Here is a 16,148-nt window from a genome sequence, read left to right on the forward strand (position 1 = left end):
CAGGAACAGCAGGCAGCCAGGAAACGGGAGCTGGAGCGACCACGCTTGGGACTGGGCCGAAGCTTCGGTGGGCGGACTAGCCGCCGAGGGCGGCTGCCGAAGCTGCCAGGTGGGTAAGGCAGGATGGAGGTGGCCGCAGGGCAGAAGGCAGCAGGCCACAGCTGGGACGACCAGGGAACAGCAGGCCATCAGGTCTGGAACAGGCTGGTGGCAAGGTAGGCGCAGGGAGACGACAGGGCGATGCAGGAGTGGACAGAAATGCCCCCGGCATAGCCGGCTGCCGAAAAGAGGTGCCTGCCTGACCGTGCTGCCCAACAAAGGGGCGCTTGCCAGGTTATGGCTTGGACAACACGTCAGAGGGTATTTTCGGCCAAGAGGGCCTTCTACCACTTACAGACGTGTGCCGCCGCACCTTAGCGGTTATTCTCCATTCACTGTCATGGTATGGAATAAAGTCCAGCTACCTGTCAGTGGGAGAAAGGTTGCTTAGGTGCGTTTCCGCAGGTTGTACCGATGGCGTGGCTTGGAGCCAGCCTCCTCACGGTTTTCCTGCGGTTCGGTGACCGCCTCCCCCCCTCCCAAGTCGTTGCTGCGGGCAACGAAAGGTTTGAGGTCGGCGACGTTAACTGGACCGCCGACTTGTCTCCCTTGGGAGTCAGCCAGCTTGTACACCAGAGGCGACATTTTGGTCACTCGGTATGGGCCCAACCACTTGGCCGACAGGGAGGCGGAGATGCCTTTGGCGGCGTCACTCAAGACGTGATTGCGCCTGAGGACGAGATCGCCGACATCGTAGTGCACTTCCCGATGCGACCGGTCGTATTGAGCCTTCTGTCCAGCTCGCGCTTTTGCCAGGTTGGAACGCGCCAGGTCAAGGGCTGCGTCCATCCGTGAGCGCAGTTCCGCCGCGTAGCCAGACGGGCCGGCTTTTGTGGCGGACGCCCCGCTGCTGCCCCGCAGAACGCGGTCCATGGGGTTAGGCAGCTCTCTCCCAAAGTTGAGGAAAGCGGGCGTGTACCCGGTTGACCGGTTCACCGTGGACCGCAAGGAGAAGCCTATCTCGTTAAGATAGGCATCCCAATCCCTGTGTTGCTGCGCAAAGGCTGTCAGCAAGGGCTTGAGGTTTCGGTTTATCCGCTCAGTCGGGTTGGCCTGTGGGTGATACATGGTTGTTTTGCGGTGCTTAATGCCAAAGGCAGCACACGCATCCACAAACACCTTGGCCGTGAAGTAGGACGCATTGTCCGTGATCAACTCCGCCGGAAAGCCAAAGCGGGTAAAGACCTCGGTCAACTTGTCCCAGATTGCGCGTGCCGTTAGCTTCCGAAGGGGAAACAGTTCGACCCACTTCGTGAAGTGATCTGTGACAGCCAGGAGAAAAACATGGCCTCTCCGGCTTCTTGGGAAGGGTCCCATAATGTCACAGGCCGCGACTTGCCAGGGTTGTTGGCTGTCGATCGGCTGCATGAGCCCGGGAGGCTTGCCACCACGAGGCTTCACGCATTGGCACACGCGGCATGAGCGGGCGTAGTGAAGGGCATCACGCTTCATGCCAGGCCAGGTAGCAGAGCGGCACAACTTTTGAAAAGTCTTAAGGCCACTCGCATGTCCGGCCAACCGCGAGTCGTGGAAATAGCCGAGGGTGGCTTTCCTTAGACTGCGGGGTATCACCACCTTGAAAGACTCCTTGGGAGCTTCCTCTGGTGGGATGTGGAGCGCAGGAGAACTCCGCCGGCGACAAACAGATGCGAATCCAACGTGCCCGCAGCAATACCAGACTGCGTAAACGGCACACGGCGCCGACAGCAATACCAGACTGTCAATACGCGCCGCTCCTTGGGAGCACGGCTCTTGGAGCCCACAACGGATCGCACTGCTGTGCCTTTGGTAGCTCTTCTCTGCTTAAGAGGATACCGGCTGAAGTGACGTGCTCACCCGAGGTGATCGACTCGAAAGTGAATTCGCCGTCGGGGTTCGCTCCTTTCGACCCATTGGAGCCAGAGGCCCCGGAGTCTACTCGGTTCGATTGCTCTCGGGAGAGGCGGACACAAGTGTCACACCGAAACGGGGCACGCGACAAGGCGTGAGCCACGACGTTTAAACTCCCTTTCCGGTAGCGCACAACAAAGTTGTACCGCTGCAAAGTCAACGCCCAGCGCGCGAGGCGGCCCGAGGGCTCGCGCAAGCGCTTAAGCCAGACGAGCGCCATGGGGTCCGTTTCCTCCACCAATGCACTCCATTGACATAGCAGACAAGCTTCCGGCGAGCGAAATCTCGAGTGGCGTCCCGAACTTAAAAGGCAGCGGTAGCCACTACGAGGGTTGCAATGTTGTAGGGCGCCGAAGGGGACGACCCCGTAGCCACCGCTTGGGAAGTCATTCACGATACCCGCGCGCGCGAGAAAGACGCGACCGAGAATCACGGCGGCGAAAGACCAGGGAGATGCACAAAGCGCTGTCGGCGCGCGCGATTCTCCCAACGCACAACCAACCGCGAAGCACCGCACGAAACAACGGTGCTCCTCGCGAGATGGAAGGCAATGTTTTACCAGAGCCGCGCCGCAGTTGTGTGCAGCGGCTCCGAGGCAGGCGCCGCCGTTGGAGGGTCCGCGCCTGTTCTCCGCCGTGCACGCCAGACCCAAAGGGGCCAATAAACGGCACGGAGAAGAGTAGGGTTTCCGCACCGATGCAACCGACGGATGCATAATGCCTCATGCGACGGGCAAACGAATTGACAACGGAGCACGGTGGCTCACATTTGCCGAAAGCGTCGCCAAGGCGCGCATAGGAAAATGATCGTCGGAAACGCGGCGACGGTGCCGCCTATGCGATCTGGCTCGCGACTGGACGACATGGTCAACCCTTTACGCTCGTGACACGATGGGCCAGCGGCGTGTGATGCCAGCACCATGTGTCCTAGGTAGGGACACTGGTGCGGCGGTTAATCACTCAGCTGTCCTGCTAACAAAGAAAGGCCAGCGAGCGAGACGACGCATTGGGGCCCTAAAGCACGTACTCCGCGTGTCTCGAACAGCTGAAAACCCGATACTGGCTAGGCTAGGACTGTAGTCCACATTCGAGCGGCCATCACCCAAGGAGGCCCCAAAGACGGGATCTCTCCCGGTGGCCGAAAGCCGAGGGCCGCTAAGGCGAGCTTACCTCGTGCTGCCGGCGTCGTCCGCATCGAACGAGATCAAGTCCGTCGCCACGGGATCGAGCAGGACGACGCCCTCGAGAGGGACTGCTCCGCTGCCATGCCGAAACCAAGTTGGGCGCCAGTTATGTGGAGATAGGTTTGCGAGACGCTTACCCCTACGAGGCACCGCAACGGACGCGACGTTCTCCACTGCCGCAGCGACAAGACGCTACGGCCGGTTTCGTAGATTCTCCGCACGCGCGAAAAGGCACTCTAGGCAGGAGGTTCAACAAACAACAACACGGGTTTATTAACCCAGATGCAGCACAGTACGACAGTCACGGGCTTGCAGGCCGTGAAGGGAACTCTCCGCAAGACCGATCGAGTACGCTTGCCAGCGGCGCTACGACTATCACACAAAGGGCAGCAGTCGAGCACACGAACGAGAGCCGCCTGCTAGAGCAGCGCGTCAACCTCTCGTGCTAGCCTGGGAGCATCTGCCGCCACGAGCGAAAACGTCGGGCGCATCTTAGCTCATAGGAGAGGAGGATGTCACCAGCGGCCCAATGGGGAATGGCGCTGCGTTGTGACGTAGGCCCCGCAGCGCGCCAGCGTAGCGTGCCCGGACATGCCAGCGCGGGACGGAGCCGACGCTTGGCTCGCCCAGACAAGAGGCGCCCTGGCCGCCATCTTGGCGATTGCCGTGCCTAATTGCGCCCGGCTACGCGCCGGCACGCGCGCGGCAGCTGGGAACGAGGCGCCAGGTAGGAGGACGCTCTCGATCCCCACAACCGCTGCAATTTCTAGTGGTCATCGTGCTATGTAGTTGAAGTAGTTGCTGGGCGCAAGCCTTCCAAACAATTTCAACTCTCCCGTATTGAGAAACTTACTGCGCTGGATTTGAACTCGCCCATACTGTGAAACTTGCTGGGTTAGTTTTCTATTACTACTAGACCATACTGTGAGATAACATTGAGTTCAATAAATAGTTTCTAACTGTTGTGGATACAGACAGAGAAAAGTATTAATGACGTAGTTGTTCCTTGACGGCAGTGCTACTTGACCGACTGTATTGATTACAGTAAATCACTACAAGTATGTAAAACTGACCGTTTGTTAATTTTTTAAAAATTTGTTCTATTTGTTCAAGTTTACTTCTAAAGTTTTCAAGTTTACTTCTAAAGTTTTTCATGCAGTGTGCCTATGTTTTAACGCCATACAATGGGCAGAGTTTGTCAACAAGACCACGTGTTATACTCTCGGAAACTTTTTTTGCCGACCATGTGTGCTGCCGCTGAATAATACAGTCCACAACTGCGACCATGCTTCCTGTCAAAACGACACTAGTTTATTTTCTACGGGACACTCTTTGAAAAGAGGGTTCGTGCGCACCAAGGAGATATTATATTTGTTTTACTTTATGCAGTTTCATTTCGCATTTTTGCGCCTGTGAAAACGTTGCACCTTTTATGTGCACCGCACAGTCAGAACGGCGTCTTGGTCTTCGGGTGAGCTCTAAGCACCGTCGAGCTTTTCCGACGACTCGCCGAAGGAGCTTGTGACGAATTTCACTAACAAATGCTGCCTAAGCCTGTGACAGCTGCTCGAATAATCAGACGGCCGCCACAGGAGATACGGAAGGTTCACAAACCAAAATAAATTGAAAATGTGTTGAACCGGACTACTTCACGGAGCAGTACATGTGCGGTGGCTCCGCCCCATAGCCTTTCCTTCATTGCCAAGAAAAGTTTCCGTGAGTATATACAGTGAATGTCAATTCGCTGAGAAGGCATGGTGTCCTAGTATTCCACTATCTCTGCTTGGCTTCTCGACCTTGGCAACTGTACAGGTCAAGCAGCTTGTCAAACGTAAATACATACTCCCCCATCGCCGTAAATTTTGTTGATCAAACATTAAATAACGAGAACAAAGGTCCAGTTACTAAACCCTATTAATAAGGGTGTGCGAATAGTGAAATTTCATCTCGAATCAAATAGTGTGGAATAGTGGCCAAAAATATCGAATAGTATCGAAGCGTGCATCGCCAGTTACGGCAAGACAAAAAAATGAAGGAAGCTACCGCTTGGTGACAGCTTGCGCGCTTGTTCGGGTGTCTTTTTTTTTTTTTTTTTCAGCTTTTATGGCCGTGCAACCACGTTGATAGAAGAGCCGCCATTCTAGTCAGCAGCGCCACTTTTAACTTCCTAATAGGGGACAGAGGGTGGTACAGTAGCTAGCTTGTTTTTTCCTATAGGGAACCAGCGCTCGCCGCTATAGGGAACCAGGCGCGTCGCCGCGGCACACTGCGAGAAATATATAAAGCTTTGCAAATTTTCTTCAGTATTCTTTCGCTTGATGGCGCTAGCTGAATGAGCATTCGCAGAACCTTGTTAATGTTTTATTTCTCTCTCTCAGAAGCTTGAACCGAAGCGAAACGACGCGCACAGCCGAAACATATGCAAGCTGCAACCAATGTCGTCGGATCGAGCGGCGGACTTATGCCGCGACTTCCCGCCAGGCGCATTTTTTCGGCGCGCCACCTATCCAGCGCTGGTCTCCCAGGGCCGTGCAATACGGCTCATCTGACAATGGTCACGTTATTGTGCTCCATCGCCATGGGTGCTCTGGGCCAGAAATCTTCGGGCGCTGATCACAGCAGCGTTTTCATTGCACGCTGAAACGACGGGAGTTTCTGATAGAACAGAGTTTCTGAACGAATGGTCAGTGCGGCAGTGGAAACTGCGCAGCGTGAACACATTTTTGCATCTGAAACCAATCAAAGTTTTCACAGGCCAAATTGTGGATGTTTTACGGCCCTTGTGGCATATGCGACCAAACTGTGCAAGAAGTCTGGAAGCGAAGTTGAGGAGGGCTTGCACTCTTCTTGTCTTGCTTGTTTTTTACGTGCTGAAATAACATAATGTCCTCTAAAGTAAACTGCGCTCATTTTCGAACCAGGAAATCGGTGAAAGTTTTAAGGAAAGGCCTATTGTAACAACCTTAGGATTAATTTTAGCCACCCCACCTTCACCAAGTGCACCATTGGCCTTTGTCGAATTATTTGAAAGTTCGAATCGAATTATTCGATTAGGTAGTATTCGGTTCGAATTCGAAACTAATATTCGCACACCCCTACTTATTAACCACTCATTGACCAGGACCCTTACCGTTCTGTACATAAAGCACAACAGCAGACTTCTCCACACAGTGAAGGACTAGGTTTACTAAAAGCACAAACGTAATAAGGCTTTTTTTTTTTTTGGAAAGTATATAGGATGCATGAAAAATTTAGAGAGACTGTGCTTCCTATCGTCTCTGAAGCATCAGGGGAAGCCCGAGTCTTTTCCAAATACCAAGCGAATTCCCGGGATGTGTTAGGTGGCTTGAGCTGACTTGGGGATGTCTGCAGAAAAGTGAAGAACAGTGACCTAATTTCACGTTTAGGAGTACTCCAAATGAACGTACATGCATGCGTGCATAATGGATTTCCTTTGACATGCGGTGCAGCAGCTCCAGCTTGAGCGACAAATGTTTGCGGCTGAAAATGTAGAGGGCACACGTGTACCAACTGCCGATATAACTCTAGCCAAGTAGGTTACGGGGTGCCCTCTGGTACGCAACACAAAAGGGATCGTTTGTAATAAACTGAGGCACTTCTGCTGGGGACTCGGATCACGCGTCTTAACTCCGTGGCCCTTGGGCTTCGGCCTGCCTCCTCGGCCGCCTCGACTCGAACCCCCCTACCACAGAAAATGTGTGGCAAGTAACTGCTCCAAACGGTTGCTATGCTGCTCCAAGGTGAGATTTTAGTTGCTCCAGAAGCTGTGCCAAACGGCTTTGCTCAATCGCATTGCTGTCGGTCCCACGTGGTCTGTTGCACCCACGAGCTTTCGTTTCATCATCCATTTAAGGAGCTGTACTAGAAGGCAAACCATTCCATGCATCACATCACTGCAGCCGTTGCAAAGCTTGGTCAGTGGGATCAGATACAAGCACTGGCCACGGCGGTGGTCGTGACCTCATCCACTTCACACGGTACTTATGCGCATGCGAAATCTGGGAGTGTTAGTGAGCGCCGAAGGTTGCACAGTCAGTCTCTGCCGGCGGCAAGTAATCTTTTCGTCGACTTTACTTTCTTCACGTCTATATTGCGTTACTACAATACACTTAAAACGGTACAATTAACGTCCCCTATACCTTCCTTGGCTTCATTATCTGCTGGGTCACATTCGTTAAGGTTGTGTCAGACAAAGAAACGAGCCTTCACAATTCCTTTCTTTCAGTACTGGCCAGGGTTTTTATAGCCTGTGCAGACTTTCTGACCACTTTTATCACTGTACCGTACTGTTATTAATTAAAAATGGTACTGGGCTTGTGGTTTATATCGCGAAAGAAACTGTGCAGTGTTTTTATTTAGGAAGCATTGTTGAAGATCCCGTTGTCCGATTGGCCCTCTGCAGCCCGACCCACCGAAGAGCAAGCGACAGAGTCGCAAGCCCTGCCGTTGGCGACACGACCTGCTGGCCGAGTATGCCTGGCGACGGCGGCTCCGTGTCTAGCTCGACGCCCACATCTGGCACGCCGAGTGGTTCGTGGCGGACCTTTGAGGATAGCGCGTCCGGCTCCAGCCGACGGACGAGGGCTTCTGGGCAGCCGTTCCACACGGTGACAGACACGTCTCGCTCCACGTAAGCTCGTTTTGGGTCTCGCACTGATTGCATGGAAAGGTGTCAGTATTGCTATTAGACACGAACCAGGAAGACGCAATGGGACGCGTGCTAACTTCAACTGAATGTTTATTGTCCGGAACAGTGCGAGTAGATTCGTACACAGAAGACTTAACCACCACACGTGAAAGCCTGCCGCGTCCAGAAAGGCGAATTCGTCACCAAAGGCAGCCGACACAACTGTCACCGTTCCTCGCTCTCGGGGCAGCTTGAGCAACCTCGTGCATATTTTATCTGCAATCTAATACACAACAGTGCACTCCTTAACCCCTTAAGTGCTTTATTTTTTTGAAAATTTCCCAACCAAAAATGCCTATTTTTTTTATTGCTGATTTCGAATCTGATTGTACTAAAAGCAGCTTGTCGATGTTGAAAAAATATTTGTACCACATACTTAGTCAAATCAAACACGAAATAACGCAAGGGGGCCTGTTGCAGCTCCTGCACCAAAATCGAGTTTCCTTTCTCAATGTTTTCTCGTTTTCTCCTCGCTTCCGAGAGCAAACGAAGCACATTTGAAGAAACTGCTGAATATTTCCAAGGTCATCTGGCGATGACAAGTTGAAAGTCATGCCTGGAATGGCCAAGAATGGAAAGCGAGGAGGCTTCACAGGAGGATTGTTCGCATCAAGCAGGATCCACTGGCGAGCACTCGCGATGTTCGCTTCCGAGCTGTTTTCATCATCACCGGAGGAGATGCTCAATTCACCGCCTTCGCTGTCTTCACTTCCGCATACAAGATAAACATCTGTATCCGAATGATCATCACTCGAAGAATATGACGAAAATGAAACCTCTTTTTCGTGTTGACGAGACAGTTATGCATGGGTGACCGCCACCGCAAGCCATCGTTTCATACAAAAACCGCGCTCTTTCCGCAGGAGAAAAATAAATTGCCAAGTAAATGCTGCCATCTGGTGGATTACACGCAATCTAAGCTGTAGAAGAGTGCCTCTTGTCCTGAACGCCAGAGGGGAGTACCTATTCCGCTAGGACGAGCTCTGCTCGTCCAAAGCAGTTAAGGGGTTAAGTCAATGTAGTGGCTGATGGTCAGCCCCTGTTTGCGCTTGCGAACGTCTGTCCTCAATAAGCACATGAACGATACGTTGCTGTATGCCCTACCACTGTGACAAGAATTAATGAACACTAAGCAAATAAATAAAACAGGAATTTCTATATAGTAGATGCTGTCATAGTCTGCTTAGAGACAAGGAAAGACATGAAGAACAATTAAATCACTATAAACAGGAAATTGTTTTGCAGTAAGGTGGTCTTGCTGAAATCCTCTTAGACAAAAAAAGAGAATCGAGGAATAGAGCATTCAACGTATCACGAAAGTAATGAGATTGTGTAAATGGTGATTTCTTGGTGTGTTCACAGGACTGCCGGGCAACTTCTGTTTTCCTCGATGATAAGAGACTGCACATGAAAGACAGAATGTCTAAACGCTTGACATGGTCTCTTTCTTGTCCCGTGTTCTTTATTGTGCTATGGTTTATGAAAACGATGAACAACCGACACGCCCAAACGTTGTCCCTTCGAAAATGTCTAAACATGCAGACTCAAAAAAGTTGTGCCATTTGTTGTCAATGATACTGACTGGATCAAAAGTGACTTTTCTCCCTCGGTGTTTCTACTTGACACTGCTTCGTGCATTTATTTTTGTACATCTGTCGGCTACACGGACGTTTGCTGCAACGCGTAATTTTTACAGCGAAAGCTGTTATGAGATCATGTCAGTGGTCGTTTTTGGTGCCGTAGTTGTCTGCCAACGACGGTGTCCGTAACCGCTATCCTGCGAAATAAGAAAAAAATTAAATAAGGAAAGATATGCAGGATGGAACGGGGTTCGAACCTGGGCCCTCTGCATGGGAGCCCAGTATTCTAGCTCAGAGCCATGCCGGTGCTTGAAACTGTTCTGCAAAAATCCTATACAGGCTTCATCCCAGACAACGCAAAGGCATCCTAGGGACATCCAAATGACATCACTTTTGGGAGTTCGGGACATCCAAAAGACGTCCCACACAAGGTGGAAAAACATCCCAAGTGATACAAAAAAGACCTTTTTGGGATGTCCCAAAACTGCATGCGTGTGGGATGTTATTGGGACATGTGGCCACTTTTTACTGCAGGATTATTTCAAAAGGGTGGGACATCTGCTCCCATAACATGTTAACTTGCTTCATCGCGCTCGACCACCGCCTACCTGAGAGAGCCAGTTGCCTCTCCAGGAAAGCATATTCCTCGTCCAACCAACCCACTTTTTTTTTTCACATAGATATCTAGATAACTTAAAACCAAGTCATGTGTTCAGAAACCAAGCAACATGCATGGAACATCAAGTGACCAGCAAAAATGATTTATTGCCTCACTATTATATGGCACTACAATCATGCCGAGAAGGACAGAGAACTTGGTATTGATGAGCGTGTAGTCTAAGGTGCACACTTTCGAATGGAGGGCCTTCCATGGCGTCCAGCAAAAGGGCTTGCAGAGGCAGCTGAGGACAACAAAAACAAAGCCTGCATGTATGTATACGTACTGCACACAACATGCATGAAAATGGTGAACAACAGGAACATAGCATGACTATATTGTCTTATGTCTCCTGAGACAGGGTTAAACCTCATTCCAGATGCACAAGTGCCTGCTTTTACTTATTGCTTTGTCAACACTAGAATCATGAGAACTCTGTATTTATGAGCATGACATCTGTGGTGCACGCTTTCAAACGCAGAGCATTCCAGCTGGCGTCCAACAGCAGGGCTCGCAGAGGCAGCTGAGAACAAAAACAAAGCCTTAATGTACATGTCCATACTGCACACACAAACGCACAAAGATGGTGCACAACGGAAATATAGCATGCCTATTTTGTCCTGTGTGTGTGTTAAGAGGTTAAAGGGACCGACAACCAACTTTTATGGTACCTATTTTCTTTAACGCGACAGAAAGCTTACCAGTCAGAGTGTATAATCAAGGAATGGTGATGTGGAAATGCCGTCAAACATTTGTAATTCGAATTTTTCTATCTGCGACGGATATGAAGTCGTATACACACGTGACAAGACATGATGCAAACAGTGAGCGTGACAGCGGTTCGTGTTCGAGCGCGGCGGTTTACTGCGTATGTGTACTCGCGCGCATGCGCTGTGGCTCGACATGGTCCACTGGCTACCGCGAAGGCAGCGCCGTTACTTGTCACCATGCAACTCCTTTTACCTCATAAGCAGCACAGAATAGAGCGGGGATGGATAGTAATATACATACTAATATTTTTAGGACCAATAATGGCACACATGATGGTATCAGACTACGTGACTTTGTACAGCAAAGTGATCAACTCCGCAATCTAGCTTCAAGGCTCTTGCGATAGGCTGCACAACATGCCTTTTTTTGTTACTTTTAAACACAATTTAGAGATATAAATCCTACTCACAGCGCGAAAAGGATGCTGGAATATGTCAGTATATAGCGCGGTCTTTTCATTTCTGACAGGATCTAATCACAAGTTCTGGCCAGTTGTCGGTCCCTTCTCCTTTAAGCCTGGTTTATACTGAAGTGCTTGTAAACAACAATGCACAATTTTACTTATTGCTTTACCAACGAAATTCATGCCAGGAATGACAAAGGAATTGGTATTTACGAGCATGACGTCCAAGGTGCACGCGTTTAAACACAGAACCCCCAGCTGTTGTCCAGCAGCGGGGTTCGCAGAGGCAGCTGAGGAAAAAAAAACAAATCCTTCATGTATATGCATATCCACTGCAAGCACAAATATGCATGAAAGTGGCGCACAAAACAAACATAGCACAACTGTGTTGTTGCATGTCTGCTAGTTTAAGAGGAGTAAAACCTGCTTCATAATTACTTGCTCATAAGCAGAAATTTCTACTTTTAGCTTACTCTAATTATGTCGGTTACGACTTTCGCATTTACAAGCATGAAGTCTAAGCTGCACGTTTTCCGTCTCGTAACCTGCATGCCTATGTCCAGGAAGCTGAGCACATTCTATGTCATTACCGATAGGCAAAGGTGCAGACATTTGGGGTAAAGGTGCACACCAGGGGCACCACTACTAGAAGCAGCTGAAAGAAAAGAAAAAGATCATATAATATGTACACAGCTAGCATGCAAAAAGAATATGAATGAGCAACAGCACATATCACAAATGTGCTACATTTGTTTGGAAGTAAACCTACTTGACAAACAGAGTGGGCTAGTTGGTCATTTCGGTTGTGTGAAACTACTTGACTGCTGGTAAAGGATGAAAACAACATGCACTGAAAAAAGGCGGAGGTATCGGGAAGCCAGACAAGGTGCCAGTTGCTAATATGCACCAAGTGACTGAGCAACAGGTTCTGCTGCTTCATAGAGATGTAGCAGAAACACCAACATACATTTTTCAGTTTGTTGTTTCAGTAAGACAAAAACCATGATCATAATCACAAACGATACGGTATATACCAGTACAAAACTGGGCTGTGCCCTTTTCTTCTGATAACCGGCTAACTGATGGCCAGCAGCAGGACTCACACGTGCAACTGAATAAAAGAATAACAAGAATATGCGCTGTTTTGAACATAAGTTCTGGCTTTTCTTACAAATGGTGTCATAATGAGAGCAAAAAATTTGGTACTGGGCATAAACTGAGGGCAAGCCAGTCTTGTGTGCAGCAATGCTTAATTCATGTCCACAGCCCACTACAAATGGTTAAACTTGACACATGCATTTGACCATTCCAATTTTTTTTACGTTTATGTCAGTTGCCGTGGAAAACATGTACAACAAACCTTTGAAGTTTTTTTCTTTGTTGTCCAGGACTTCTGATCGTTCTCCACTGCACTACGCACGCGCCGGCTTGCAGTTATTCGAGGCAGATCAGCCATGTGTTCCACGATCGCGGTGTCAATCTACACACGTGGCCGACAACAACATATCAGCATTGTGAGCTTAACAGTTTCTGCGGAAGATAAACCAAATCGCGTCACAAATAAAACTTACTCCCACGTGCCATTCTTGCTGCGAGGGTCCAGTTCAGCGTACGCCAACCTGTGCGGTGGGGAGCCAAAGAAAAAGTGCTAAGAACGTGCTGATTGCAGTAATCTAGGCATGTCAAGTACTTACCGAAGAGGTGGAAAAACGTTGAAATCGGCAAGATCTTGCAACCAGGCAAACACCTACGGCATGCGCGCTTGTGATTTTTCGACGAAACGTCACGGATCAAACACCTAAAAACGAGGCCAACGAAGAGACTGATCTATCCGAACTCCAAACACGCCGGGCGCCATGATGGCGATGGCGATGTCTGCGCAGTGCTCGCAGCAAATCGTCCACTATTTGGGCAGGTGTTGGCTCGCAGTAAGCGCAATTAAAGAACAATTGCGTATTAAACCTAAGAAAGAAAACAATAAAATAACAATATTTCATTCAATTCTTCTAAAGTTAATATGTCGGTGTTTTTATAAATACGACACCACCACACCACCGCTCGTGCGGTGCGGCCGCCGTTCTCTGATCTTTCACGAAAAGCACGGCGTGCGTGGCGCGAGTACGTGCGCCGTACCACTGTACCGCCTTTACCAAGTGCAACACTTGCTCACGCAGACAGCAATCGATCCCTCGTCCTCATAACGGCACGACATTTAGAAAGAAACAAAAAAAAACAAACGAACACTTTCACAAAAACGCGGATATATTGTTTTTCATGAGCATGTAGTAGATATGCAATTGTGCACGCGCGCAACCATGCTCTCCGGCGGAGTTGCTGTTTCCGATTGTTTAGGATCGCCAATTTTCAACACGGTAGCTTATTTCACCGCTAACTTGAAGTCCCAATCAGATCCTACAAGGGATTTTAGGAATGATCCCTATGCACATGTCTAAAGGACATCCTAAAAACCACCTTGTTGGGATGTGGGACGTTTGGACTTTTTTGGGAAGTCCCTGGGATGTGTGTGTCTGGGATGTCGGGTAGGAACCACATTATATATGAATGTAGTGTGGTAGAAGAGTAAAATAACAACCGTGGCGTCACACAATGCGAATTGCGTGAGTGGGTGGTTGAATGGTTCCAACCCATTACAAAGCGCTCTGCCATAATTCTTTGTCGTCATCAGCCACAGTGTCAACAAAGTGCACACAATGCCTTAGAGGTGTTTGGTGGATACCCCGGTTCTCCGCAGAATGAAGAATAATGGCTAGTTGCTGCTTCCCTACTTCACAAAAATTATGATTTATAGCGTAGTGGGTTTCTCCCAAGTGCACTTGTACTGGTTGCCATGGAAGCCCATAAGGCTCCGATAATCAATTTCTCAGGGTCTCAATAAAGTCTTTCCTCTGTCTCTCTCGCTCTCTTCTCACGTTAACGTATGTTATAGATAAGGCTCAGTGTTTTTGGTTTTATCCGAAAAAATCCGATAAACATTCGCCGGTCAAATTTTTGGCAATTCGAATATATCTGATAAACTGGGATTCAAGGGCCAATATGACTTGGTTCCGTTCTTATCGAAGGGCAAGTTCTAAGCGCTCATTGATACATTTTCTGGTTTGGCTGATTTAAAGTTTACCGCGTGTAGCTGTATTAGGCGACGTAGCTGTATTGGGATCTGACTGAGCTTCCTACAAGCAGAAGCTTCACAAGGACCTGCAACTCTCCAACGCTAATTAGAGGCGGTTCACTTCAAAGATCCGTGCCACCTACTCAACAACGCTCTCGCGGATGGAATCAAGACCTGCTCGTTTAATGTAATTCACGATTTTGCTGTGCACTTTCCTGCTCTGTTGAAGTCGTTGGGGGAGCGGTGCCGGCACGTATGTTTGGTCTTGTGTGCTTGGCCATGGGCATGTCCATCAAGTCGATGAAAACCGTATGTCTGTCGATGTGGTTCTCTTTTTATGAAGCTCTAGAAGATATTTTGGACTACTGGTGCGCCATTTTGTCTTTCTTGGGAAGCGACAAGCCAAGGGAACGAGGTGTGAGAAGCTCAAGAGTCTTATTTCATTGCCTGAAGCTGCGCACGACTTGCTCGTTAAGATGAGGTTTCTGAAGACCCATTCGTGTGCCCTGCTCTAAATCATTAAGGAATTTGAGGCAGAGAGTACCCTGGCACCCCAAGTTTATTCTATATGGGGGTTCGTTTGGACGCACTCATCATTCAGTGGCGTGGTCCAACAGAGGTCTTCGGGTCAGATGCCACAAGTCTGCTTGACCTCCTTCACGAGAACGATCGCTTAACGACTGTCGCAGACATTCACGATACTGCGCTGCTGTCGCCGAAAAGTGGATTCAGACATCTCAGAATGTGTGATCAACTCCAGTACAGCAAAGAATCGTTTGGTACTGTGTTCAAATTGTGAATCCAAATGTGAGGCATGAGGTGCCCTGCGTGTTCGAAACCTATGTGCCTATTTTTCAATTACCGTATTTACTCGATTCTACCGCGCCCTCGATTGTAACGCGCACCCGTTTTCCGCGACCAAAAAAAAAAAGTAATACATCGATTGTAACGCGCACCCATTTTCCTGAGAGAAGAGAACAAAAAAAGTCCGTAGGAGTCAAACTTCGCACATTCAGAAGAACAAGTATTTGGGTTTTAAAGAACTGAAGTTTCAAAAAAGTAAAACACAAAGTCAAAAGCGGGCCTTGCCGCTACAACTGTCACCACTACGGCGGCGATACGAGTCGCGTAATGGATCAGTCCTCGTCGCTGTCGGACAACCTGTCGCTGTCAACACTCTTCGATTTCGGGAAACTGGCCCTGCTTTGGTCCACTGAAACCTTTCGTGAAGCTTTGTTGTAAAAAATCTTCTGCTGTTCGCGCCAGTCTCGCACGCACGTTTCGGGAACTCCGAACGACCGCGATGCGGCCAGATTTCCGTCCGTCTCTTGCACATGTAATAACTATTCTTTTAAATGCGGCATTGTGGTACACTCGTCGAGTATTGGAGTCGGCACTTCCATGCCGTCGATGCGAACGCAGAACGGGATGACAATCTCCTCAGCGCACGTACGAACTGAACAAATGGCAGAAACCATGGCAGAAACGGCCAAAGCAGCCAAAGCGCGTAGGAGGCGGCCATTTTGAAATGTCGATGGCAATACGATAACCGAGTTTCTTTTTTTTTTTTTTCGGTACTCGATTCTAACGCGCATGCGATTTTTGGACTCGTTTTTCCGGAAAAAGGTGCGCGTTAGATTCGAGTAAATACGGTAGGGCTTCTTGAAACTGATGATATGAGACAGCTCCCGAGTGATGTTTCGAGCTATCACTGCTGTGAAATATGTAA

At 49.2% G+C, this 16,148-nt stretch overlaps 1 long non-coding RNA gene across 1 annotated transcript; it reads right to left on the reverse strand.

Moving 5' to 3' along the window:
• Positions 1 to 12,677: 12,677 nt before the first annotated feature.
• Positions 12,678 to 13,107, reverse strand: LOC125756291 (uncharacterized). The gene is made up of 3 exons (XR_007414331.1): positions 12,987 to 13,107; positions 12,864 to 12,911; positions 12,678 to 12,772 (listed from the first exon to the last, which is right to left on the reverse strand). It is a non-coding gene; the product is annotated as an uncharacterized LOC125756291 (long non-coding RNA).
• Between the last annotated feature and the right edge of the window lie 3,041 nt (positions 13,108 to 16,148).

The sequence above is a fragment of the Rhipicephalus sanguineus genome, chromosome 11 (assembly GCF_013339695.2).
Source record: "Rhipicephalus sanguineus isolate Rsan-2018 chromosome 11, BIME_Rsan_1.4, whole genome shotgun sequence".
Lineage (NCBI taxonomy): Eukaryota > Metazoa > Arthropoda > Arachnida > Ixodida > Ixodidae > Rhipicephalus > Rhipicephalus sanguineus.